This window comes from Capricornis sumatraensis, chromosome 1 (assembly GCF_032405125.1).
Source record: "Capricornis sumatraensis isolate serow.1 chromosome 1, serow.2, whole genome shotgun sequence".
In the NCBI taxonomy this organism is placed as follows: Eukaryota; Metazoa; Chordata; class Mammalia; order Artiodactyla; family Bovidae; genus Capricornis; species Capricornis sumatraensis.
The window spans coordinates 256654833-256679666 of record NC_091069.1 but is presented as its reverse complement, the minus strand read 5'-3'; the positions used below and the strand labels follow the sequence as shown (position 1 = coordinate 256679666).

Here is a 24834-nt window from a genome sequence, read left to right as displayed (position 1 = left end):
ATCTCCTGCAGGTCTCCGAAGTAATCAGAAAACTGAGCCGCTGTTAACTGTTGGGTCCCTTCATGCTGCAGTGCCTCCTTGGATGATCAGAAGGTGCCTGTGAGCTCTGAGGTGAAATGGACAAGAGGACAGTGTCCGCTAGTCTGTGTCCAGTGTGTATTCTGTAGATGTTTGTGTCTGTCCAGGGAGAGGCAGAAGCTTTGTCTGGTGGCTTTGAGAAGCTGCCAGACATAGTTACATGTAGTCCAGTTTCATGAAGATGCCAGTAAATGAACATCCGCTCAGTTCAGTTCAGTCACTCAGTCGCGTCCAACTCTTTGCGACTCCGCGGACTGCAGCACGCCAGGCCTCCCTGTCCATCACCAACTCCTGGAGTTTACTCAGACACACATCCATTGAGTTGGTGATGCCATCCAACCACCTCATCCTCTATCATCCCCTTCTCCTCCTGCCTTCAGTCTTTCCCAGCATCAGGGTCTTTTCCAGTGAGTCAGCTCTTTGCATAAGGTGGCCAAAATATTGGAGTTTCAGCTTCAACATCGGTCCTTCCAATGAATATTCAGGACTGATTTCCTTTAGGAAATCAGGACTGGTTGGATCTCCTTGCAGTCCAAGGGACTGTCAAGAGTCTTCTCCAACACCACAGTTCAAAAGCATCAATTCTTTGGTGCTCAGCATACTCCAGTGATTTTATTCACACGGTCACTCAACACTCATATTTTGGTGGGATTGATGTGAAATTGCCCCCAATGATATTTTTCTTTTCAAGACCCCCTCGTTTGTGTGCTTTGGCTCATCTTGTTGGAAGACGTGGTCACTGTCTCAGGAAGCTCCTGTTTGAATGAAGATCTTTCTTCCTCTGCGTTTGTCCCCCTCCACCCTCCCTGTGAAGTTCTGTTGCCTTTTAGTGAAACTCCGAGACGCGTCTCCCAATGTGTTTCCTTCCAGCTGCTGCCTCCCTGCCACTTCTGCTTATTTTTTACAAAATGACTTCCCGAGCTCCCGCGTCTGTGTTGGTTCCGGCGCCCTGGGGGTCGTGGCTGTGTGGTGCCGGTGCAGAGCCGGTAGACCCATCTTTGACCTCTTCTCTGACAGTCACCACTGCCTGCCTGACAGTGGCGGTTGGTTCTGTTTTGTTTTCTTCAGCCTGAATACAGGTGTCATAGACCCACTGGATAACATATCTTTTAAACAACACAATAATGATAAAAACTTTGTTCTTTTTCCCCCATTTCCAAAGCAATCACTGGAGGAGTTTAGAAAATAATTTAGAAAAGAAAGTTAAACCCATCGCATCAGTCATGTCCAACTCTGTGCTACCCCATGGACTGTAGCCCGCCAGGCTCCTCTGTCCGTGGGCTTCTCCAGGCAAGAATCCTGGAGCGGGTTGCCATTTCTTCCTCCAGAGGAATCTTCCTGATCCAGGGATCGAACCTGGGTTTCCCCCATTGCAGGCAGATTCTTCACTGTCTGAGTCACCAGGGAAGACCTGAAATTACACATCAGGGGTCTTTCGAAGATTTTTTTTCCTGTTTTGTCTTCTTTTGTCTTTTTTCCCATGCACACAGACATATTCTTTAAAACTAATAATGAATTGGAGAAATTAAAATCATTTAAATACTCCTTTTTACCCACCTTCTTTTCTCCAGGTTAGTGAAGAAAAGAGGACCAGCAGCTGAATGTTTATGATCCCCTCCTAGAGATTAAAGCCCCATATCCCTTCCTGAGGACCCAGTGTCTTATTACAAAGCAGAACCAGACGGCCAGGGCAGACCCTTGTTCCAGGATGCCATAGCAAAGGCACACCTCTTTTCTGTGCTTCAGTTTCCTTATCTGTAGAGTGGATTCAGCAGTGCCAAAAACACCCTTTCTTGTGCTGGTGGAAGGATCTAACAGCTTAATACAGTCATGCTTTCCAGGTGGCGCTGGTGGTCAAGAACCCGCCTGCCTGTCCTGGAGACTAAGAGATGTGGGTTTGATCCCTGGGTCAGGAAGATTCCCTGGAGGAGGGCATGGCAACTCACTCCCGTATTCTTGCCTGGAGAATCCCCATGGACAGAGGGGCCTGGTGGGCTACAGTCCATGGGGTCGCAAAGAGTCAGACACAACTACAGTAGCTTAGCTTGTGTTTGAACAATAGTGTGTTTTTGTGTGCAAATCGGTGTGAGCTCTTTGTGGCTGTTAATCCTAGTCTCGTTCTTATTATTTCGTGTACTGTCATATGTTGCTTGCTTTGTTTGAAGTAATCAGTTCTTGATGATGTGTGTTTGTGCTGTTCATCTTTGAATATTCGTAGCTTCTTCTGAAGAGGTGAAAGCACTTCCCTCCCTGTTATTGGTTTCTCTCTCATACCATTCTTTTGAGGACAGTGGAATAAATATAATAGAGTCAGTGTTGTCAGTCCATTTAGGAGTTCAAGCAAAATACTCACCGATCTTTCAGCAGCTGAACTCAGAAGCTCAGGAGTTTTGAGGATCCAAAGAGAAAACGGCGCTGGAGGGCTATCAGATGTCACTGCCTCCTCCCTCCCCTTTCCTCTGGCCTCTGCCAGTCAACGGATGGTTGAATGAATGAATGTGTGTCTGCAGTGAGGGCCAGCAGCTGGTCTCCGGAGTGGTCCTAGTGTGAGAGGAGCCCAGTGCTCATTCAAACCTGATTGCTTCGGCTGACACATTCTTAAGAGGAAAGTAGACACTGAATTGCCAGTTGGTGTTCATGATTAGGGATCTATGGAACCTCATTGAAGAACAGAAACTCTCAGACTCTGCTTGTTAAAGTTCGGCCCTCTATACCCTAAGTCACATGGCTGGTGCTGTGTAATCTTTTATCTGTGCAGACCGTGCCTGGTAATAATGTCTGTTGAATAAGTAAATGAATATCTTCCTGGATGATAAATGCATGAATGAGTGCATTAATTAGTGAGGTGATAACGCCATAGATGATGAATTCATTTAATTCAGTGAGCAGTTATTGGCTTCCCTGGTGGCTCAGTTGTAAAGAGTCAGCTGGCCAGTGCAGGAGATGTAGGAGATGAGGGTTTGATTCCTGGGTCGAGAAGATCCCCTGAAGAAGGAAATGGCAACCCACTGCAGTATTCTTGCTTAGGAAACCCCATGAACAGAGGAACCTAGCAGGCTACAGTCCATAGGGTCCCAAAGAGTCTGACCCAAATACAAAGCATTGTGTTAATTGCCTCCTAGAGTTTAGGAAGCAAGTTGGACCTCTTGATCAGAAGACAAAATTGTTACTTATTCTTGGGACCAATGTCTTGCGCGCTCCTGTGTCCAGTTTGAATGCCTGATGTTAGACAATAAGTGTGTATTATCTTAAGGAACCTTCTTGGGCTTGAGAAGGTGGGATGATTATGTGGGTTGCCCAGAACATAGTGGGATTTTGAATATTTGTGAGCACATGTCCTTTAAATGCATGTGTCTGTTCTGGGGCATGGTTGGAGGTGCTTCCGAGTGAAAACTGGAAGCAGAAATACAGTTCCCAGAGCCTGAATTTTGTTACATGACACTGGACTGGTTAAGGCAAAACCAAGCGGCAATTTCACTTTTGCTGAGTGGCAGCACCTACCGGTGTTTCTCCAAGGTTTGCACCGGCTCATTTAAAGGTTCAGTTCTTACAATCTACTGGGCAAATACCCCTCCTGGGCACACAGTCATAAGAAGTTGTGTTTAATGGATTAGGATGGGCACCATTTGTTTTTCTTCTTCTGTTAACTGCAGTTATTCTTCAGAGATTTCTTTGAAGCTGTAACTTGATTCCTTAAACAGGTGTGCTGATATTCTATGTACGGTTCATACTAAGTGTGTTAAGTGTTAGTCGCTCAGTCGTGCCCAACTCTTTTTGACCCCATGGACTGCCGCCCACCAGGCTTCTGTGTCCATGAGAGTTTCCAAGCAAGAATACTGGAGTGAGTTGCCATTTCTTTCTCCAGGGTATCTTCCCTGACCCAGGGATCAAACCCGGGTCTCCTGCACTGCAGGCAGATTCTTAACCAACTGAGCTATGACGGTTCATACTAAGGGTTTCCGTATTCACTGATGAGTCTGGTAGCCCTTCCAGTACTGTAATTATTATATAGTTGACCTGTGCAATGGATATGATGTGGGGAACATTTTCATAAATAGCTAATAAGATCTTTGTATTCAATTGCAAGATAATCTGCTTTACAAGAAAGATTAACTTTAATTCCAATTAACAATCAGTTTATCTAAGCCAGGTAATAAAGTTTGATTCCATACTGAAATTTCAAGTTTAGCTAATGTATTCTTAATGTAATGAGCTTTACTGGTTCAGATATTATATGTAGCCAAGGAAAATGTGATCTTTCCTAAAACGTACAGAATTTGGTTATCTTGGTAAGATTTTTAAAATGAACTTCCAACCTCGTAATTTTTCCATCTTAAGAATTTGGCTCACTGCTGTTTCTCGACTGTCTAGCACATAAAATACTGACTCATAAATATTTGCTGAATGAATGAACACAAGAATAAATGACCAAGGGGGGTACTAAAATCTTTCCCTGAGGGCAGCATGTCTTTGGCAATTTACATGATTAGAAGAGGTCTGACTTGGTCTCTGTCCTAGCAAACACTACAGTCTAGTTTTTAAGGAGTTGAAGAGAAGGAAACAGCTTTTATTTTGAAGTTCAAAATGTTGGAAGAAACTTGATTGACCATTGAGGAGTCCAGTGTTTCTCAACCCAATTATCCATTGGGTCAGGAAATTCCTCATTGTCTTTAGGATAATTAAAAGGAGTACCAAAGAGAACTAGGATTTTGTTTGTGAAAGAGTATATATGAATTGGCTTCCCCGGTGGCTCAGTGGTAAAGAATCCGTGTGCCAATGCAGGAGACACAGGGGGCGCAGGCATCTTCGCAACCCATCTTCCCTGGGTTGGGAAGATGCCCTGGAAGAGGAAATGACAACCCACTCCCGTGTTCTTGCCTGGAGAATCCCACGGACAGAGAAGCCTGGCGGGCTGCAGTCTGTGGGTCACAGAGAGTCGCACGTGACTGAGCAACTAAGCACGGCACAGCACAGATAAAATAGATAAGACAGCAAAGATAAACAGCAAAGATCTGCTCTGTTGCTTGGGGAACTATATTCAATACCTTGTAACGGAAAAGACTCTGAAAAGGAATAGGTGTATGTATATGTGTATAACTGAATCACTTTGCGGTACATCTGACACTAACATAACATTGTAAATCACTCTACTTCTACCATAACTCGACAAATTTGCCCGTAAATGTTGGCTGGAAAAACATACTAGAGACATTGGGTTTTAATTTACCTAATTAAATTAAAATTTTTCTGTTTTTTTTTTTTTCTTCAACTTGTAACTTTCTTTTCAAACAAATGTTGAGAGATTTAAAGATGTTTGTTAAAACACGCCCCGCCCCCCATATCATCAAGGCCTGAATGATATGTAAATGTAAAAACTGTAAATCAGACATTTTTCCCCCAAGTGGTATGAGAGACACATTTTCCCAAGCATAAAAATCAGGGCATGGTCAGACAAAGGGCTTTATATGGAAAATTTTGCAAAATTAATTTTGTTCTGAAAAATTTAAGCTGTCTGGTTGCTGCAAGCTGGGAGTTAACCTTTAAGCCCTTTTGGAAGCTGTCCTAACCCTAGAAGGCAATTAATGGGCCATGTAACACCTTGAAATGCCAAAAAGTTTGTTAAAAACAGTATCTACATGTAGTCTGTTAGTGTTCTAGGGTTTCCATGAAAATAACCACAAACTAAGGGTTTAAAATACAGAAATGTATTGTCTTGGCGTTTAGGAGACCTGAAGCCCAAAATCAAGATGACCCAGGGCTGGTTCTGAGAGCTCTGTGGAAGAATATCCATTCCACGCCTCAGATTCAGCTCTGGGCGGTCGTCCACAATCCTTATCTTCCTGGAAATATAGCTGCATCATGGTCACCTCTGCTTCTGTCTTGACATCACCTTATTTTAGTCTCTGTCTGTCCTTCTTGGTCTCTTAAAAGGATGCTCTCCTTGGATTTAGGGTCTTTGCTAATCTAGTCCAATCTCATCTGTATCCTTAATTATATCTGGAAAGATCCCATTTCCAAATAAGATCACATGATGAAGTTCCAGGTGGGTTTGGGGGCCACTCTTTAGGTAGGAAGGCGACAAATTAGATTTCAAGGTGGGTCTTCTCTTCTGCATGTTGCCTGCCTACTAGGAGAGGTTTACTCAGTGGTAAAGCCTACAACTGAAGTGCTGGGATTCTTACATTCATGCTTAGGTAGAAATCAGTCAAGTGTCCATACCAATTTGGAACGGGTAAATGCAATTTGTCTCACTGAAAAAAATACACGACTTCACAGCACGGATGTCAGCCGCCCCGTGGTTCAATCAAGTATGATGATCAAAACAAAAATCACTGTCAGGCAAAGTGTTTACTGTTTCAGTTTCACAAGATACGGGGTTTGAAGTTGTGGTTTCCCTGATCTCATCGTTTTACTTGGTAAATGTCAAGAAATGTGCCAAGGTTGGGGCAGCCCACGCCAGCCATCAGAGTCACATGGGCAGAGTTAGCCAGTCGCCCTCATCCTGCCTACCCAGTCTAGACTAATGGATGAGTGTCCTGTTTGCATCTTATAAAAAAACGATTCCTGTGGCTTTTGTCATATGTCCTTGAGTTGAACCTGCCCTCCTCTAAGACATAAAGTGGCATCATAAACTGACTCTCAGGCGCTATGGTTTCTTCTCCGTCTTCTGTCTGTCTGCTGAGGTTGTATACATAAAGGATTTGGCACCAGAAGCAAGATCTACCCCCTGAATATCCTGCTGTTACATCATATGAAACGGATCTGACCTTAAGTGAAATTGAGCTTCATCTTATCACGGACATTGAAGGCTCTTGCAAGATTTTCTTGGGAAAGAAATGAGAATTTAAGTCAAGACTAATTGGGAGACTTAGGTCATGCTGTTAGTGTGTGACCTGGTCTACTTCAAGTACACAGAGTGATCACTCCGGGCTGAAAAGCTGACCAGCTCAAGTGACTGTATCTGTAGCCCATCTCCGCCTTGCCTAAAAGCTCCCAGGGTGACTGGGAGAATTGGACCATGGGATCCCTTGCTGGCATCAACTTGGCTGCAAATACAGAGAAGGTCTGCGTCCCTGTGATGCAGGAGCTGGTCTGCTTGCTTTCCTCACTCCTCCTGCCCTGTGATCCTGCCCACTCACAGCAGGAGGAGGCAGTGTGTGAAGCAAGTAAGTGCAAAGCCTGAAGGCAAGACCCCAAGGCCAGGACGTTTTGTCTTCCTTGCAGTGACTTCCCTGCATGAAGTGTCCTATCTACCATGTCCCTCTCTTATGCTGTTACTAGAGACCAGTGTGAGCGAGATACACCGTAAAGATACAGCCTTGCTGGGTACATGCAGACCCAACCCTGAGGCCTGGCACTTGTGACTTACCTTCTGGAAAAAGAGAAACTTGGTTCAAAGCAGAGGTAGGATGCCCTGTTAGGGAAAGCTATTCTGAGAGCTATCTTTGGTCATCATGAAGACTGGATGGAAATCTTAAGGGAGAAAAGCTTGCTTAGAACATGCTAAGTGAATCTTTTCCTTTTTTCCTTTTCTTTTTCACTTTAAAAAAATCTGAGGTACAGTCACACTAGTGGAGAGTTTGGGCTTCCCAGTTGCCACTAGTGGTAAAGAACCCACCTGGCAGTGCAGGAGTTGTAAGAGACTTGGGTTCGATCCCTGGGTTGGGAAGATCCCCTGGAGAAGGACATGGCAACCCACTCCAGTATCCTTGCCTGGAGCATCGCATGGACAGAGGAGCCTGGTGGGCTTCAGTCGAAAGGGAGGGAACAGCTGCCAGGGCTTTGCGTCTTTGCGTCAGTGTAAGGGGTCCGACGGTCCCCACTGTTTATGAGCGCTTGACTCAGAAAGGTCGAAAAGAGACATGACTGAAATAACTTAGCCCAGTGGAGGAGTTAGTTACATAGAACATCTGCCCCTCCTATTACTTCATACATGCACTTAAATATTTTCCTTCTTTAAATGCCATATGTGGGGTATATGATGCATCCACGTTGGTTTGTCATCAGTTCTAAGATTCAAAGGGCTTCTCCTTTATCTGTTCATAGTTATTATCTTGGATATAGATAACCCAATGGCTCTGTATAAACTGATGCGAAAGAGGGCTATGGGCTGAGCAAGAAGTTAAATGACCTCAGAGTGTGTCTTGAAAGTGTCGTGAAAGTTATTTTCAGTTGTAGGTGGTTGATGTCCTGAATTGAAGTGAATGTGTTAGTTGTTCAGTTGTGTCTGACTCTTTATGAGCGCATGGACCATAGCCCGCCAGGCTCCTCCGTCCTTGGGATTCTCCAGGCAAGAATACTGGAGTGGGTAGCCATTCCCTTCTCCATGGGATCTTCCCAAGACAGGGATTGAAACCAGGTCTCCTGCATTGGTAGGTGGATTTTTTAACCATCTGAGCCACCTTAACCACTCATGAATATACGTGGGGCGGCTTGGTTAACTCAGTCGGTTACAGCATTTGCTGATAAAGGCAAGATCACAGGTTTGCTCCACATGAAAGCTAATAACTTCTTAGAGATAAAAAGAAAAATCTCCTTTCAGTGACCACAAGCTGCCTCTCTCATGCAAATGCCCGCCGTGGTTGGAAGGGAGGAGCCGAGTGCAAGACACCGGCCAGCTCTGTGCTCCTATCCCTCTTGTTGGATACAAGACATAGAAAGGAGGAGACAAGAAAACACTCAAGTTGTGTTTCTACTAGCAGCGTGTGTGTTCCTGCCTGAAATCAACTCCCTCCAACTTCCCTGAGCTAGTAATTTTATTGAAAATTGTCCCAAATGATGTTTCACGCTAATAACCTCCATCTGAGCAAACCAAGGCCAAAGTTAATTACCTGAGTTATCGGCCCAGCCGTGACCCACCTGCCCCCCACCCCCGACTTCGTCATCACCACACATCTGCAGAAAAGAGGCCGTTTAGGTGGAATTCAAATCTGGTTGTTTAGTCTACGAGGAGGGGGGAAGGACTCTGTCTCTTTCATGTTTATAACGGTTGGCCAGAGCTTGCCGGGTGAAGGTTAATAGCTCTCCAGTTGAAGCAGTTGTGTGCCCAGATGGGTTATCAGGGCTGAACACTCGTTACAAGATTAATCTCATTTCCGACAAGACTTCCCTTTCCTTCAACTGATTTTTGCCCAGCCATTGGAGCTGTCATCAGCCGTTAAAAGGAGGGTGGATTGCCCTGGGATATTCGTGCTGGTATGCACTGAAACAACGCAGAGTGGTGTCCTATCTCAGGGAACATCTTTAGGAGAACGCATTTCGGGGGTGTTACGAAGGCCAGGCGCTCAGAAACAGTGGGGACTGTCGGACCCCTTACGCTGACGCAGAGGCGCCAAGCCCTTGCAGCTGTTCCTCCCCGGCAGGCCCTTGCTCCTAAGATGCCCAGTGACACTTGGGGCTTTGTTCACTGCCACAGATGTAAAAAACAACGGTACGGTGATCACATCTGCATGTTCAGCCCCCACCTAAGCGATGAGGAGTTCTGTTTGCCGCGTCCACACTGAATTCTGGACACCTTAATTCCTGTGCACATTTCAAGCTTCTGTTTAATTTCCGAGAGTCCGCAGGTACCGTCCTCACGTATGTGCCTAAAAGCAGTAGGCAGGCTTTTGTTTTATTATGACAAGTAGCTTCAGGACCATTTGGTTTGTCCGGAGAGATTCCACCAAGAGCATGGCAAGAGGACATGGTCTTCTTATCCCTTTGGGTTTGGCTCGTGGGAATCAACTCTTCCGTGATCCTGATTAGCCACTGAGCTGGGGACTGTGGATGCTTGGGGTGCAGGAGGCAGGACGGGCAGGCTCACGTGGAGTTCTCTGTCCAGTGGGGCTGGGGGGGTGGTCTGGCAGGTAGGGCACCGCAGGACAGTGATGGTGCAGCAGCAGAGGGGAGGGCAGGACAAACAGGGAAGAGTGCGCGTGCTGGCGGGGCTGGGGGGCTCCGGTCTGGATGAGATGTTGGGGGAGGCTGTCGGGCAGAGATCCGAAGGCAGTGCGAGGACAAGGCTGGCTGTCCCAGGGAAGTGTCGTGGGCTGAGCGTGGGCAAAGACCCTGGGGCAGAGCCAGGCTTGGCGCTCTGCAGGTCGCGACCCTACTTGTGTAGCGGGGCAGAGAGCCTCCTACCCACAGTGGCTGGTGCTCCCTGGGGTGAGCCGTCAAAGGGCTGGGTCTTTTCTTGTGATTTCTCAGAGGAAGAGGAGCATTCTACCTAAAGGAGAGGTCCTCCTGCTTCAGCTGAGGTCAGGTTCAGTCTTGTCCCAGGTCCCTCTGTGTTAGGTGTGAAGAGAAGGGAATGCCTTGGCCGTGGTGTGAAAGTCGCTCAGTCGTGTCCGACTCTCAAAGACCCCATGGACTATATACAGTCTGTGCCATTCTCCAGGCCAGAATCCTAGAGTGGGTAGCCTTTCCCTTCTCCAGGGGAATCTTCCCAACCCAGGGATCAAACCCAGGTCTCCTGCATTTCAGGCAGATTCTTAACCCGCTGAGCCACAGGGGAAGCCCGCCTTGGCTGTGGGGTACCAGTGAAATGGGGACGACACCCTTTTCAGGAGTCCAGAGTTACAGGTATGGAGGGAAACCTTCCCTTCTTACATCGCATCTCTGATACATTGGCTCTTTCCCCGGGCTGGGTTGGTTTTTAATACTCTTTCATTGCCTGCATTTCAAGATCCCTTTGGAGCTACTTCAGTTCTAGGCTGTTTGATTGAGTGTGTTCAGTGGTCAAACCCATGCCCTTTGGATCCGGCGGCTGGGTTAGAATTCTGGTGTTTACTGGCAATGGGCTCTAGGCAGCTTATTTCATTAGCTGAGCCTCAGTGTCTACATCTTTGAAGTGGGATTGTGATAGCTCTTGCTTAAAAGGGTGACATGCAGGTTAGATGCATGAATTCACACAGGCACCTTTTGTAAGTGATAACCACCTTCTGATCTTGCCATTCAGGTTGTTGAGATCCTACACTGCCTATTTGTTGTTCAGTCACTCAGTCACGACCGACTCTTTGTGACCCCCATGGACTGCAGCACGCCAGGCTTCCCTGTCCTTCACCATCCCCTGGGGCTTGCTCAATAGTATTTACCAGTACATTGCCTATAGTATTTACCTTACTTAAAGCCATTCATTTCACTGAGAAAAGAGCATAAATTATCATTGTCTGCAGATATTTTTGTTGGTTGGAGACTTCATGTCACAAAGTTTTCTCCAGGAAAAAAAAAAAAAAAACACACAAAAACTGTTGAGCTAAGTTTTTCATTTCATCCAGTTTTAATTTTTATTCTGAAAATAAGGGCTGTACGCTTACCACCTTCCCCACAGGCAGGAATCCCACTGTTTTTCAGTGGTCCTTCAAGGGTAACTGCTTTATCTGCCCCACAGACTGCCACGTGGCTTAAAGAGATTTTTCAACCCACAAGAAGCACATGGTTTCAGGGCGAAAAGCTGAGGCAGGGAAGAGATGGAAGTTTTGAGTTGTTGGTACGGTGTCTCTTTGAGGCCCCTGCAGGGCAGGGGCCAGACCCCCCAGGGACGCAGCAGGCTCTGATGCTGAAGGTCCCCTGATGCAAACAGAAGATACAGGATCCAGAGATGCTTGGCCAACAGCCTGCCCTCTCTGAACACCCATGAGGGTCGCACTGGAGTGGAATTCAAGTTTGTGTGTCCTGTCCTATTTCTTGGCCTTTCCTCCTGAGAAATTCTTCATTTTCCCTTCGAGACTTCTTCTCAGGAATACACGGGGCTTCCCTGGTAGCTCAGTGGATAAAGAATCTGCCTGTAATGTAGGAGACCCCGGTTCGATTCCTGGGTCGGACACACAGTTCAGTTCCTGTGTCGAAAATGCAAGCAGTGAGTGCCTTGAGGGAGGTGGGGTTGAGCAGACTGACAGGAAATTCTCAGGCATGACCATTTTTGTGAGTGAATTCCAGGACCAAAAATGGGGCTTAGCTCTTACAGTTAATCCGTGGATGACTCATACGTGGGCAAGAATGGCCCCTCCCAGGATTCTTTGCTGTTTATCGGAAGGAAATACTCCTTAAAAGATAGATTTGCTCATGAGTAAACTTTTAGCTATTTTTCTTTAGCTCCGCGCTCATGTCAGTCTGAGAAAAAACAACCATGGGGCTTATTTTTTCCAACTTATTTCCTCCTTTGATGTCCTATGTATATATGAGTCTTCGTTGTTGTTTAGTTGCTAAGTCATGTCCAACTCTTTGCGACCCCATGGACTTCAGCCTGCCAGGCTCCTCTGTCCATGGGATTTCCCAGGCAAGAATACTGGGGTGGGTTGCCATTTCCTTCCCCAGAGGATCTTCCCGACCCCGGGATCAATCACACATCTCCTACATTGATGGGCGGATTCTCTATAGTCTGAGCCACCAGGGAAGCCTGTATATATATGAGTATGTTGTTGTTCAGTCCCTTGGGCGTGTCTGACTCTTTGCAACCCCATGGACTGCAGCACCTGTCCTTTACCAACTCCCGGAGCTAGCTCAAACTCATGTTCATCCAGTCGGTGATGCCATCCAACCATCTCATCCTCTGTCGTCCCCTTCTCCTCCTGCCCTCAGTTTTTCCCAGCATCAGGGTCTTTTCTACATATGAGTATAAATAGACATAAGTAAAATATTTATACCTGTTTAGATCCAAACTCATTCACTTTACATCTGTGGAATGTAAGTGAATTTTAAAATAGTATCTGTACCATACGTTTAAATATGTCATTTCAGAAAGTAATAATATTTCCAAACCACATCTCCCTCACCTACCCTATTTTCTCCCACCCACAAAGTGAGAGATATTTCCTCCTTGGCATTTATAAATGCTCCTGAATTTTTGGCACTCCCAAACTTGAGTCAATTTCCCATATGTCAAGATAGGATTAAGTTTCAATCATTACAATTTCACTCCTTTCTGGCATCTAAAATAATTGTTTTCTTGTTTAAAATACTCTCTGAAAAAAGAGAACAATTTATATATGTAGAATTAAGTGTAGTAGGATCATGTTAAAAAAAAAAAAAATGGGCTCAGTGTCCCAAAGCACAGTGAGCGACATGAACCAAGGGCTATACTAAAGAAAAATGACCTCACTCAACCTTCTACCTTCCTGGACAGTTGAGTGATACCAAGATGAGGCTGAACTGATTGGAAGGCAAATTTGGGAAGTTGCTCAAGGTGGCCAAGTTCAGGACAGCGTGCGCTCGTGGCGCTTGTGCTGGGCTTGTGGCAATGAAGCCTGAGTCATGAACTTAACATTTGAGAGGAGACCCGAGCCTCCTTACTCTCCCTGAGCAGCCTGGGGTGCACAGAGGGAGGAAGCTCAGCTTCCCGGAGGTGTCGGATCACGGGTTCAGAGCTCCCCCTGGAATGGCTGCAGCTAAGTTCCAGGGTCAGGACCTCCATCCTTCCCACTGAGAGAGTCCAAGAACTGCACCTTCCACCGCTGCTCCTGGAAAGTCACGATGGGGCCCGCGGCCGGTCCTCCCAGACCCTCACCATGCGGCCCATGACTGGTCCTCCCAGACCCTCACGATGGGGCCAGACCCTCATGATGGGGTCCACGGCCGGTCCTCCCAGAGCCTCATGATGGGCCCATAGCCAGTCCTCCCAGAGCCTCATGATGGGCCTATAGCCAGTCCTCCCAGAGCCTCATGATGGGGCCCACGGCCGGTCCTCCCAGACCCTCATGATGGGGCCAGAGCCTCACGATGGGCCCACAGGCAGTCCTCCCAGAGCCTCACAATGGGCCCATGGGCGGTCCTCCCAGAGCCTCACTATGGGCCCACAGCCAGTCCTCCCAGAGCCTCATGATGGGGCCCACGGCCGGTCCCATCCAGAGCCTCACGATGGGACCAGACCCTCACGATGGGCGCACGGTCAGTCCTCCCAGAGCCTCATGATGGGGCCCACAGCCGGTCCTCCCAGAGCCTCATGATGGGGCCCACGGCCGGTCCCATCCAGAGCCTCACGATGGGACCAGACCCTCACGATGGGCGCACGGTCAGTCCTCCCAGAGTCTCATGATGGGGCCCATAGCCAGTCCTCCCAGAGTCTCATGATGGGGCCCATAGCCGGTCCTCCCAGAGCCTCACGATGGGGCCCATAGCCAGTCCTCCCAGAGTCTCATGATGGGGCCCATAGCCAGTCCTCCCAGAGCCTCACGATGGGGCCCACGGCTGGTCCTCCCAGAGCCTCATGATGGGCCCATAGCCAGTCCTCCCAGAGTCTCGTGATGGGGCCCATAGCCAGTCCTCCCAGAGCCTCACGATGGGGCCCACGGCTGGTCCTCCCAGAGCCTCATGATGGGCCCATAGCCAGTCCTCCCAGAGCCTCACGATGGGGCCCATGGCCGGTCCTCCCAGAGCCTCACGATGGGCCCACGGCCGGTCCCCCTAGAGCCTCACGATGGGGCCAGACCCTCAAATAGGGCCCACGGCCAGTCCTCCTGGTTCACGGGCGTGGCGGGCACCCTGCAGTGGATCCACCTGCCCTTTTGGTGTCGTCTTTCTGAAACACAGACTTGGGGACTCACCTGCAAGAGATCCTTCCCAGCTCCCCATCGCATATGAGAGAGGCCACGCTGCTGACCGTGGCAGAAGGGTCCATTCCAGTCTCAGCCCAAGGGCCCTCTGTGTCCCGCCACCCACTACCCTGGGACCGTGGTTAGAATGCTCCAACGTGGTGGGGACTTCTTCCGGGCTTTGCTCATGTGTGATGACGAAGACCTCCACATCCTCCAAGGCCATCCTCCAAGGTCATTTCATGGTGAGGTTGCTTGCTTTATTTGTAACAGGCCTGCCTAAGACTGTGCTTAAAGAAAGGGTCCTGTGACTATCAGATGGTTTTGATGCCACCATCACAGAAGGAGCAGCGCCCAATGGTGTGGACTCCAGCCCTGTTGTCCTGTTCATATACTGTGGCAAAGCACTTCTCATCTTCATTAGGAGGGATTTGGAGTGGAAGATGGGGAACTTGTTCAGTTTGTTATCCTAGGTTCTTGAAAGTAGCACTGTGACCCAGGTTTCAATGGGATCTGTCCAGCCATTAAATTAAAAAAAATTGTTTTTGTTGAATTATAATGTGTTAATTTCTGCAGTACAGCAAAGTAATTCAGTTATATATATACCTTCTTTTCATATTCTTTTCCATTATGGTTTATCACAAGATATTGAATATAGATCCCTGTGCTGTATAGAAGGATGTTGCTGCGTATCCATCCTAGATATAACAGTTTGCATCTTCTAATCCCAAACTCCCAATCCTTCCCTCTTCCCAACTCCCTCCAACCCACCTTGGCTACAAGTCTGCTTTCTCTGTCTGTGAGTCTCTTTCTGTTTTGTATAGATTCATGCCATATATTATACTCCACATATAAGTGGTATCACGTAGTATTTGTCTTTGTCCTTATGAATTACTTTACTTAGTGTGAATATTTCTAGGTCCATCCAAGTTGTGGCAAATGTCATTATTTCGTTCCCCAGGGCCCAGTTTTGTATGAGAGTTTCATTAGAATATTTGTTGTTCAGTCGCTCAGTTGTGTCTCACTCTTCACGGACTGCAGTCCGTCAGTCTCTTCGGTCCATGCGATTTTTGAGGCAGGAATACTAGAGTGAGTCCAGTTCTCCAGGGAATCTTCCTGACACAGGAATCAAACCTGTGTCTCCTGCCTTGGCAAGCAGGTTCTTCACCTCTGAGGCACCAGGAAAGCCCTAAGTGCACGTTAAAAGAAGTGATGTTATTCAAATATAACTATGACCATTTGCTGCTGTGTTGTCTTAGACCAGTTTTGCACTTCAGAGGCAAGGGTAGGTCATTTCGAAGTTGAACACATGGCCTACAAAGAGAAAACTTTTACTATTTGCTTCTTTATAGAAAAAAATTACCACCTCCTGCTTTTAAATAAACAACACACTTTATTCACGTTCTACCAATTTTCCATGGACTGCAGCATACCAGACCACCCTGTCCTTCACCAACTTCCAGGGCCTGCTCAAACTCATGTCCGTTGCATCGGTGATGCCATCCAACCAGCTCATCCTCTGTCATCCCCTTCTCCTCCTGCCTTCAGTCTTTCCCAGCATCAGGGTCTTTTCCTATGACTCAGGTCTCCACATCATATGGCCAAAGTATTGGGGCTTCAGCTTCAGCATCAGTCCTTGCAATGAAGGTTCAGGGTAGATATCCTTTAGGACTGACTGGCTTTATCTCTTTTCAGTCCAAGGGACTCTCAAGAGTCTTCTCCAACACTGAAGTTTGAAAGCATCAATTATTCAGTGTTCAGCCTTCTTTATGGTCTAACTCTCACATCCGTACATGACTCCTGGAAAAACCATAGAGGTTTTTTGCACAGTGTCTCTCATTGAAGGCTTGTCATGGCAAGGCAGGGGTTTAGATTCTTAGAAAATACTGCAGAGATGATGGACCCATCTCATGGCATCATGGCATGGTATTGCTGTGTCTTCCTGCTGGTGGTGTTGACCTAGATCCCTTGGTGAAGGTGATGTCTGCCAGTTTTCATCTCTACAAAGACACTGCTTTCCCCTCCTCTATGCTTTATTTCTTAGAACCAAGTAACTAAGGATAAATCAAATCCCTTACAATTATACAGTGGAAGTAAAAAACAGATTCCAGGGATTAGATCTGATAGAGTGCCTGAAGAACTATGGACGGAGGTTCATGACATTGTACAGGAGGCAGTGATCAAGACCATCCCCAAGAAAAAGAAATGCAAAAAGGCAAAATGGTTGCCTGAGGAGGCCTTACAAATAGCTGAGGAAAGAAGAGAAGCTAAAGGTAAAGAAGAAAAGGAAAGATATATGCGTTTGAATGCAGAGTTCCAAAGAATAGCACAGAGAGATAAGAAAGCCTCCCTTAGCAATCAATGCAAAGAAGTAGAGGAAAACAATAGAATGGGAAAGACTAGAGATCTCTTCAAGAAGATAAGAGATACCAAGGAAACATTTCATGCAAAGATGGGCTCGATAAAGGACAGAAATGGTATGGACCTAACAGAAGCAGAAGATATTAAGAGGTGGCAAGAATACATGGAAGAACTATACAAAAAAGATCTTCGTGACCCAGATAATCACGATGGTGTGATCACTAATCTAGAGCCAGACATCCTGGAATATGAAGTCAGTGGGCCTTAGGAAGCATCACTATGAACAAAGCTAGTGGAGGTGATGGAATTCCAGCTGAGCTACTTCAAGTCCTAAAAGATGATGCTGTGAAAGTGCTGCACTCAATATGCCAGCAATTTGGAAAGGTCAGCAGTGGTCATGGGACTAGAAAAGGTCAGTTTTCATGCCAGTCCTAAAGAAAGGTAATGCCAAAGAATGTTCAAAGTACTGTACAATTGCACTTAGCTCACATGCTAGCAAAGTAATGCTCAAAATTCTCCAAGCCAGGCGTCAACAATATGTGAACTGAGAACTTACAGATGTTCAAACCAGATTTAGAAAAGCCAGAGGAGCCAGAAATCAAATTGCCAACATCTGTTGGATTATCAAAAAAGCAAGAGTTCCAGAAAAAACATCTACTTCTGCTTTATTGACTACATCAAAGCTTTTGACTGTGTTGATAACAACAGACTGTGGAAAATTCTTCAAGAGATGTGAATTCCAGACCACCTTACCTGCCTCTTGAGAAATCTGTAAGCAGGTCAAGAAGCAACAGTTAGAACTGGACATGGAACAACATATTGATTTCGAATCAGGAAAGGAATACATCAAGGTTGTATATTGTCACCCTGATTATTTAACTTATATGTAGAGTATATCATGTGAAACGCTGGGCTGGAAGAAGTATAAGCTGGAATCAAGATTGCTGGGAGAAATATCAATAACCTCAGATATGCAGATAACACCACCCTTATGGCAGAAAGTGAAGAAGAATTAAAGAGCCTCTTGATGAAAGTGAAAGAGGAGAGTGAAAAAGTTGGCTTAAAGCTCAACATTCAGAAAACTAAGATCGTGGCATCCAGTCCAATCACTTCATGGCAAATAGATGGAGAAACAGTGGAAACAGTGGCTGACTTTATTTTTCTGGGCTCCAAAATCACTGCAGATGGTGACTGCAGCCATGAAATTAAAAGATGCTTGCTCCTTAGAAGGAAAGTTATGACCAACCTAGACAGCATATTAAAAAGCAGAGACATCACTTTGACAACAAAGGTCTCTCTAGTCCAGGCTATGGATTTTCCAGTGGTCATGTATGGATGTGAGAGTTGGACTACAAAGAAAGCTGAGCACCAAAGAATTGATGCTTTTGAAATGTGGTGTTGGAGAAGACACTTGAGAGTCCTTTGGGCTGCAAGGAGATCCAACCAGTCCATCCTAAAGGAGATCAGTCCTGGGTGTTCATTGGTAGGACTGATGTTGAAGCTGATACTCCAATTCTTTGGCCACCTGATGAGAAGAGCTGACTCACTGGAAAAGACCCTGATGCTGGGAAAGATGGAGGACAGGAGGAGAAGGGGACAACAGAAGATGAGATGGTTGGATGGCATCACTGACTCAATGGACATGGGTTTGGGTGGACTCCAAGTGTTGGTGATGGATAGGGAGGCCTGGCATGTTGTGGTTCATGGTGTTGCAAAGAGTCAGATACAACTGAGCAACTGAACTGAAGTGAACATGTCCCTTAAGTTGGTGCTGCTGTCCAACCATCTCATTCTCTGTCATCCCCTTCTTCTTAAAGTATGGCCCACTAATTAGAGCGCCATCAGTTTGTCTTGCCCACAGAAATTAAGAGTATGGCATTCTGAGGGTGAGTTTCTGTTTCACTCACTCCTTCTACGTTTAGTATTTGGGATTCTTCTGTGAAGAGAAGCTATCTTTTTTTGCCCATATATTCGCTTATTTCCATCCCTTATTTATATCAGTATAGTCATTTGGTATTTGTCAGATTCTTTGGCATATAAACCACCACTCTCAATATATATTTTGTTGCTGAACTTGTCCAAGCTTTGGCCTTTGGAAACCTAATCCCCTCCTTCTCTTTGTCTCTCTTTCTCTTAACTGTGGCTCATTAGTTCCTCTGTCGTTTTGACGTATCTTGGTCTCTTTCTTTTTACTTGGCTGAGAAATTCCTTTATTTCACTTTGCAGTCAATTTTGTAGACTGTCCTGTGTTCTGGAAACACACACCACTTCAGGGTCCCACCTCGGAAAGGAGGAGTCAGGTGTGCAGGTCCTGGGCACGCCCCTCTTCTGTGGCCTCTGCCTGCCTCACGCTGGGCCTGCAGGCAGGGAGCTGAGCATCAGCACGAGGAGCCAAGTGCAAGGGTGGAGATGCAGCTGCAGAGCATTTCCCTTGAGCTTCAGTGAACGCGAAAGTGAAAGTCACTGAGTCATGTCCGACTCATTGCGACCCCATGGACTAGCCTGTCCATGGAATTCTCCAGGCCAGAATACTGGAGTGGGTAGCCTTTCCCTTCTCCAGGGGATCTTCTGAACCCAGGCCTCCTGCATTGCTTCTTCACCAGCTGAACCACAAGGGAAGCCCTAGAATACTCGAGTGGGTAGCCTGTCCCTTCTCCAGTGGATTAAGCTTTAGGGAGCTCTTCAAAATGGAAGCCCTGTCAACACCAAGACCTGGCAGAGAAACTTACACTGTATTGCAGGTCAGACTTTAAAATTGGCCCACGGTCAGTCATTTCCTTTTCCATGAAAAAGAGAATTGAACTGTGACTTATTTCTTCCCCCTCCCGCTGTGATTTAGGAATGCCTTTTTGCAGATATACGTTTTTTTTCTTTTCCCTCCTGAGTCTCAGAGCTCCATCTCCTGCAACTTAGGACTCCTGTTCTCTGAGGAACCCTGCCCAGTCTGCTTAGCTCGGTGCAGGTACCAGATGGCAGCATCTTCTGTGGGTGCCTCACCAAACTCACATCTCTTTGGGCAGGTCAGAGCATTAGAAGTTCACAGATAACACTGTACGTTGCATGCTCGGTCATGTTGGACTCTTGGTGACCCCATGGACTGTAGCCCACCAGGCTCCTCTGTCCATGGGATTCTCCAGGCCAGAATACTGGAGCGGGTTGCCATTTCCTCCTCCAGGGGATCTTCCTGACCCAGGGATCGAACCGTCGTCCCTGGTGTCTCTGCATTGCAGGTGGATTCTTTACCACTGAGCCTCCTGAGAAGCCCTGCAGATAACAGACCCACAAACAGACTTTTGCAACAACAACAACCCATGTATTTATCTCCTCAACTGGATATCATAAAATCTCCTGCCAAATAGGGAGTGCTTAAGAGGATTGAAGGGGCTTCCCTGGTAGCTCAGTGGTTAAGAATCCACTTGTAATGCAGGAGCCACAAGGGGACGCAGTTCAATCCCTTGGTCAGGAAGATTCCCTGGAGGAGGGCATGACAACCCACCCCAGTATTCTTGGCTGGAGAACTGCATGGACAGTGGAACCTGGCAGGCTACAGTCCATGGGGTCCCAAAGTGTCAGACGAGACTGAAGTGACTTAGCACACGCACACGCACGCACGTGTACGCACACACACAGACACACACAGACACACACACTCACTAGGATCGGATGAGATGATGATCAAAATGTGGTTATGAAACTGTCAAGCTCTCAGCATATAACCCAGCAAGTGATTGTGCACAGTGCCTAATTCATTTCATGGCTCCTTAGAGCATCACGTGTTACACGAGCTCCTGAGCCTCGTGCCGTTCATTCCTTCATTCCACAAGCACTCAGTGCCTGCCTTCTGCTGAGAGTTACTCAGATTCTGGGAAAACCAGTCTCTGCTCTCCTGGGGTTTACCTTCTTGTGTGTCTGGTGTTTCAGATACAGTCAAATGCACACGTGTACATTGTACACTAATCATGCGTGCTGTGCAGTCAAAGAAGGCGGGCGAAAGGGACAGATGGGGAGAAGTGGGGTTTTGGAAGAAGAAGCGAGTGATCTGTTCTGAACCCGTTAGGTACTTTTTCTTTTCTTTTTTTCTGTTCCGTCTTTTTTAAACTGAAGTATAGTTGATCGACAATGTTTTGTTAGTTGCAGTTGTCCTCACAGTGGTTCTTTTTCAAATTCTTTTCCCTTTTAAGTTTTCATAAAATGTTGAATATAGTTCCCTGTGCTTCACCATAGAGCATAGAAATGAAACTAATTAAAAGAGATACATGCACCTCAATGTTCACAGCAGCTGTATTTACAATAGCCAAGTCATGGAAGCAACCTAAAGTCCATCAACAGATGACTGCATGAAGAAGATGTGATACACACACACACACACACACACACACCGTCACACACACACACACACACACCGTCACACACACACACACACACACACACACACACACACACAGAGTGAAATATTACTCAGCCATAGAAAAGAATGAAGTAATGCCATTTGCGGCAACATGGATGGACCTAGAGATTACCATGCTGAGTAAAGGAAGCCAGACAGAGAAAGACAAATATCATATGATCCTGCTTTTATGAGGTGCTTTTTAGACATTCAAAAGAAGTAGTCCAATCCCTCTTTTCCATAATAGGTGTATTGAATACTGCGGTTTTTAAGGGTTATCAGAAACGGAATTGGTTTTCTTCATTAACAGGTAGATGGGACTCTGAAGTATGTTCACTCTTTTAGGCAAATGAATTCTCAGATTTTTTTTACTCTTAACATTTCAAATTCAGGAAAGGGAAGAATTAAGTATACAATGAGCTGAACTCTTTTTTTAACTTGTAGTATAGTTATAGTTTAGCCATCAGGTAATTTTATCAACAGCTTAGGATCTTTAATTAGGGTTAATACTCATGATGAATGTGTGGCCAGTTTACTTAAAGGATTACAAGTGCGATAACCATAAATGCTTAAGTGATTGGTTATATCCAGAAAGAATGAGACTTTGGTCTCTAATGGTTCCAGAAATTTGTCATCCTTTGATGAGCTCTGCAGGTCTTGCCCTTCCTGACAGGGGCAAGAGGCACCTTTGGAATTTGGGGCCAGTAGTAGTTTTCCTGGCTTCCCTGGTGGCTCAGACAGTAAAGCGTCTTCCTGCAGTGCAGGAGACCTGGGTTCAATCCCTGGATTGGGAAGATCTCCAGGAGAAGGAAATGGCAACCCACTCCAGTACTCTTGCCTGGAAAATTCCATGGACTGAGGAGCCTGGTAGGCTACAGTCCATGGGATCGCAAAGAGTCAGACACAACTGAATGACTTCAGTCTCAGTTTCAGTAGTTTTCCTGGTGGCTCAGACAGTAAAGGGTCTGCCTGCAATGTGGGAGACCTGGGTTCAATCCCTGGGTCAGGAAGATCCCCTGGAGAAGGAAATGGCAACCCACTCCAGCCAGTACTCTTGCCTGGAAAATCCCATGGATGGGGAGGAGCCTGGTAGGCTACAGTCCATGGGGTCGCAAAGGGTCGGATACGACTGAGTGACTTCACTTAGTCTTCTCTGATTATGTAGAATTAAACCATATTGTGAAGATGTCCTCGACTCTGCCCGCTGACGGCCAGATGCTCCCTCCCTGTCCTGCCAGCCCTGAAGGCCCCACATAATCCCAAACACCCTCCTGCTTGGGTATCAAGAGCCATTTGCCTTGAGCTGAAAAACCAAGATGCAAACATTTCTGTACGAGCTTTCTTTGCTTTTCCTTATTCTACTATTTAAATTATGTGACAGAACTGTGCACCCACTTTCATCACTGCATTTCAAAATCTAATTTTAGTCTTTGTACAGATTAACATTTTTGAAAGTCTCTCTAATTCTTATGTATCATTCACTGGCATCCACCGTGGTGAACTAAGCTCCAGTATACAAAGCAGAATATACTGATGAGAAGTTTATAATATATACCCTGAATACATAAAGCAGGGAGCGGATGCCATGTAGACTGCCTGGAGGGCACAGCAGCAGTGTCGGCTTCTGCAGGCTTGTCGAGAGCATCCCCTTGGCCCTTCCTTCCGTAGCTTACCGTCCAGTCTTACGGAAAAGTTTCAAAGTGTTTTCCACGCTGGCTCCTCATGTTAGTACTCGGTGTACACTCCACAAGCACAGCGATTACTCAGTCGTCTGCTATCGCTGTGGGGGACTTTCATAGACTCTCAGAAAAAGAAATAAATAGAATCTGGTGGTGCCGAGGTTGATTATAAGTTTCATTTTCCTTTTTCATGTTCTGAAGGCTGAGTTTATTTCATTTGGTTCCTGGTATAAGGTTTTGCTTAGGAAGCTGTTGGACACATGTACTTATGAGATATAAACACCGCTGCAGGATGAGGCCAGGTTTTACTATCCCTGGATCCCCTCAGCCACCCGGTATGCCCCGTGTGTATTGAGTAAGTGTGAAAGTGAAAGTTGCTCAGTCGTGCTCTGATTCTTTGTGACCCTATGGACTGTACAGTCCATGGAATTCTCCAGGCCAGAATACTGGAGTAGATAGCCTTTCCCTTCTCCTGCTGATCTTCCCAACCCAGGGATCAAACCCAAGTCGCCCACATTGCAGGCAGATTCTTTATCAGCCGAGCCACAAGGGAAGCCCAAGAATACTGGAGTGGGTAGCCTATCCCTTCTCCAGTGGATCTTCCTGGCCCGTGAATCGAACCGGGGTCTCCTGCATTGCGGGCAGATTCTTTACCAACAGAGCTACTAGGGAAGCCCTGTGTATTGAGTCAAGTCATTGGAATTAAGACAGGAAAAAAAATACAGATAATCCTTACAAGTAAATTTTTTTTACTGTACAAGTAGAGATAATTTTGAAAAAAAAATCCTACAGCTTTGTCTGGGAAAATTAGAAATTACTGGGGAAATCTTTGTGACAAATATTTCAAGTGTTAACACACAATGTATAAAGGTTATATTGGATCCAAATGAGATTGTGTATGTATTTGTACTCTGCACAGCAGGAGGGAATATGAGGAGTTATAAGCCTTATTAATAAAAACATAAGGGTTTCCGAGGTGGCTCAGTGGTAAAGAATCTGCCTGCAATGCAGGAGACCCAGGTTCAATCCCTGGGTCAGGAAGATCCTCTGGAGAAGGAAATGGCAACCCACTCCAGTATTCTTGCCTGGGAAATCCCATGGACAGTGGAGCCTGGTTGAATACAGTCCATGGGGTTGCAAAGAGTCAAACACTACTAAGCGACTAAAAAAAAACAAAAATAAATAAAACGTAAGCCTATACACTGATTTTTTTTCCTTTGTAAAAGCAAAACATAAAGGCTGCCTATAAATTCAGTTTTTCACTCAGTTTATTTGAAAGTAAAGATGAAAAACAATTTGTCATAGGATGTGTCTGTTACAAATTAACATTACCTAAAAGAAAACAAAAGGAAACATTTCCAGTATATCCTAAGAAGAAAGATAATAGCTCAAGGCAATAAAATAAAATTATTCTAGGGAGAGGATGCAATTAATTGTATCCATATGATTCATTCATTTTTCTGAGAAGCAATATCTTCCAAAGCAATAGAGCCTGGCTCACGGAGATGATGTGTATGAGCCTTTATGGCTGATTTTTTAATAAGATAATGAGAGAACCATCAGATCTTCTCGTAAGAGATGTTGAAATCGTATCACAGTGCATGGCACATTGTAATGAGTCGGTACATGTTTAACGAGTGACTCAATGAGTTCATGATTGATGAGTATAATATAAAAACAAGTATGTCCAAAGTCTGAAGAAGTTAAACTTCAGCACAGATTTCTCAGGTTCTCTGAATGAAACTGTTCTTGGTAGAAATGCTTCTATAATGGAAACTTTAGTCCCCACCATGGGCTTCCCTGATAGCTCAGTTGGTAA

At 46.0% G+C, this 24834-nt stretch overlaps 1 protein-coding gene across 2 annotated transcripts in view; it reads left to right on the top strand.

Moving 5' to 3' along the window:
* Nucleotides 1-24834, top strand: part of ERG (ETS transcription factor ERG) — a 132257-nt gene that overhangs the window by 12091 nt on the left and 95332 nt on the right. The window lies entirely within an intron of this gene.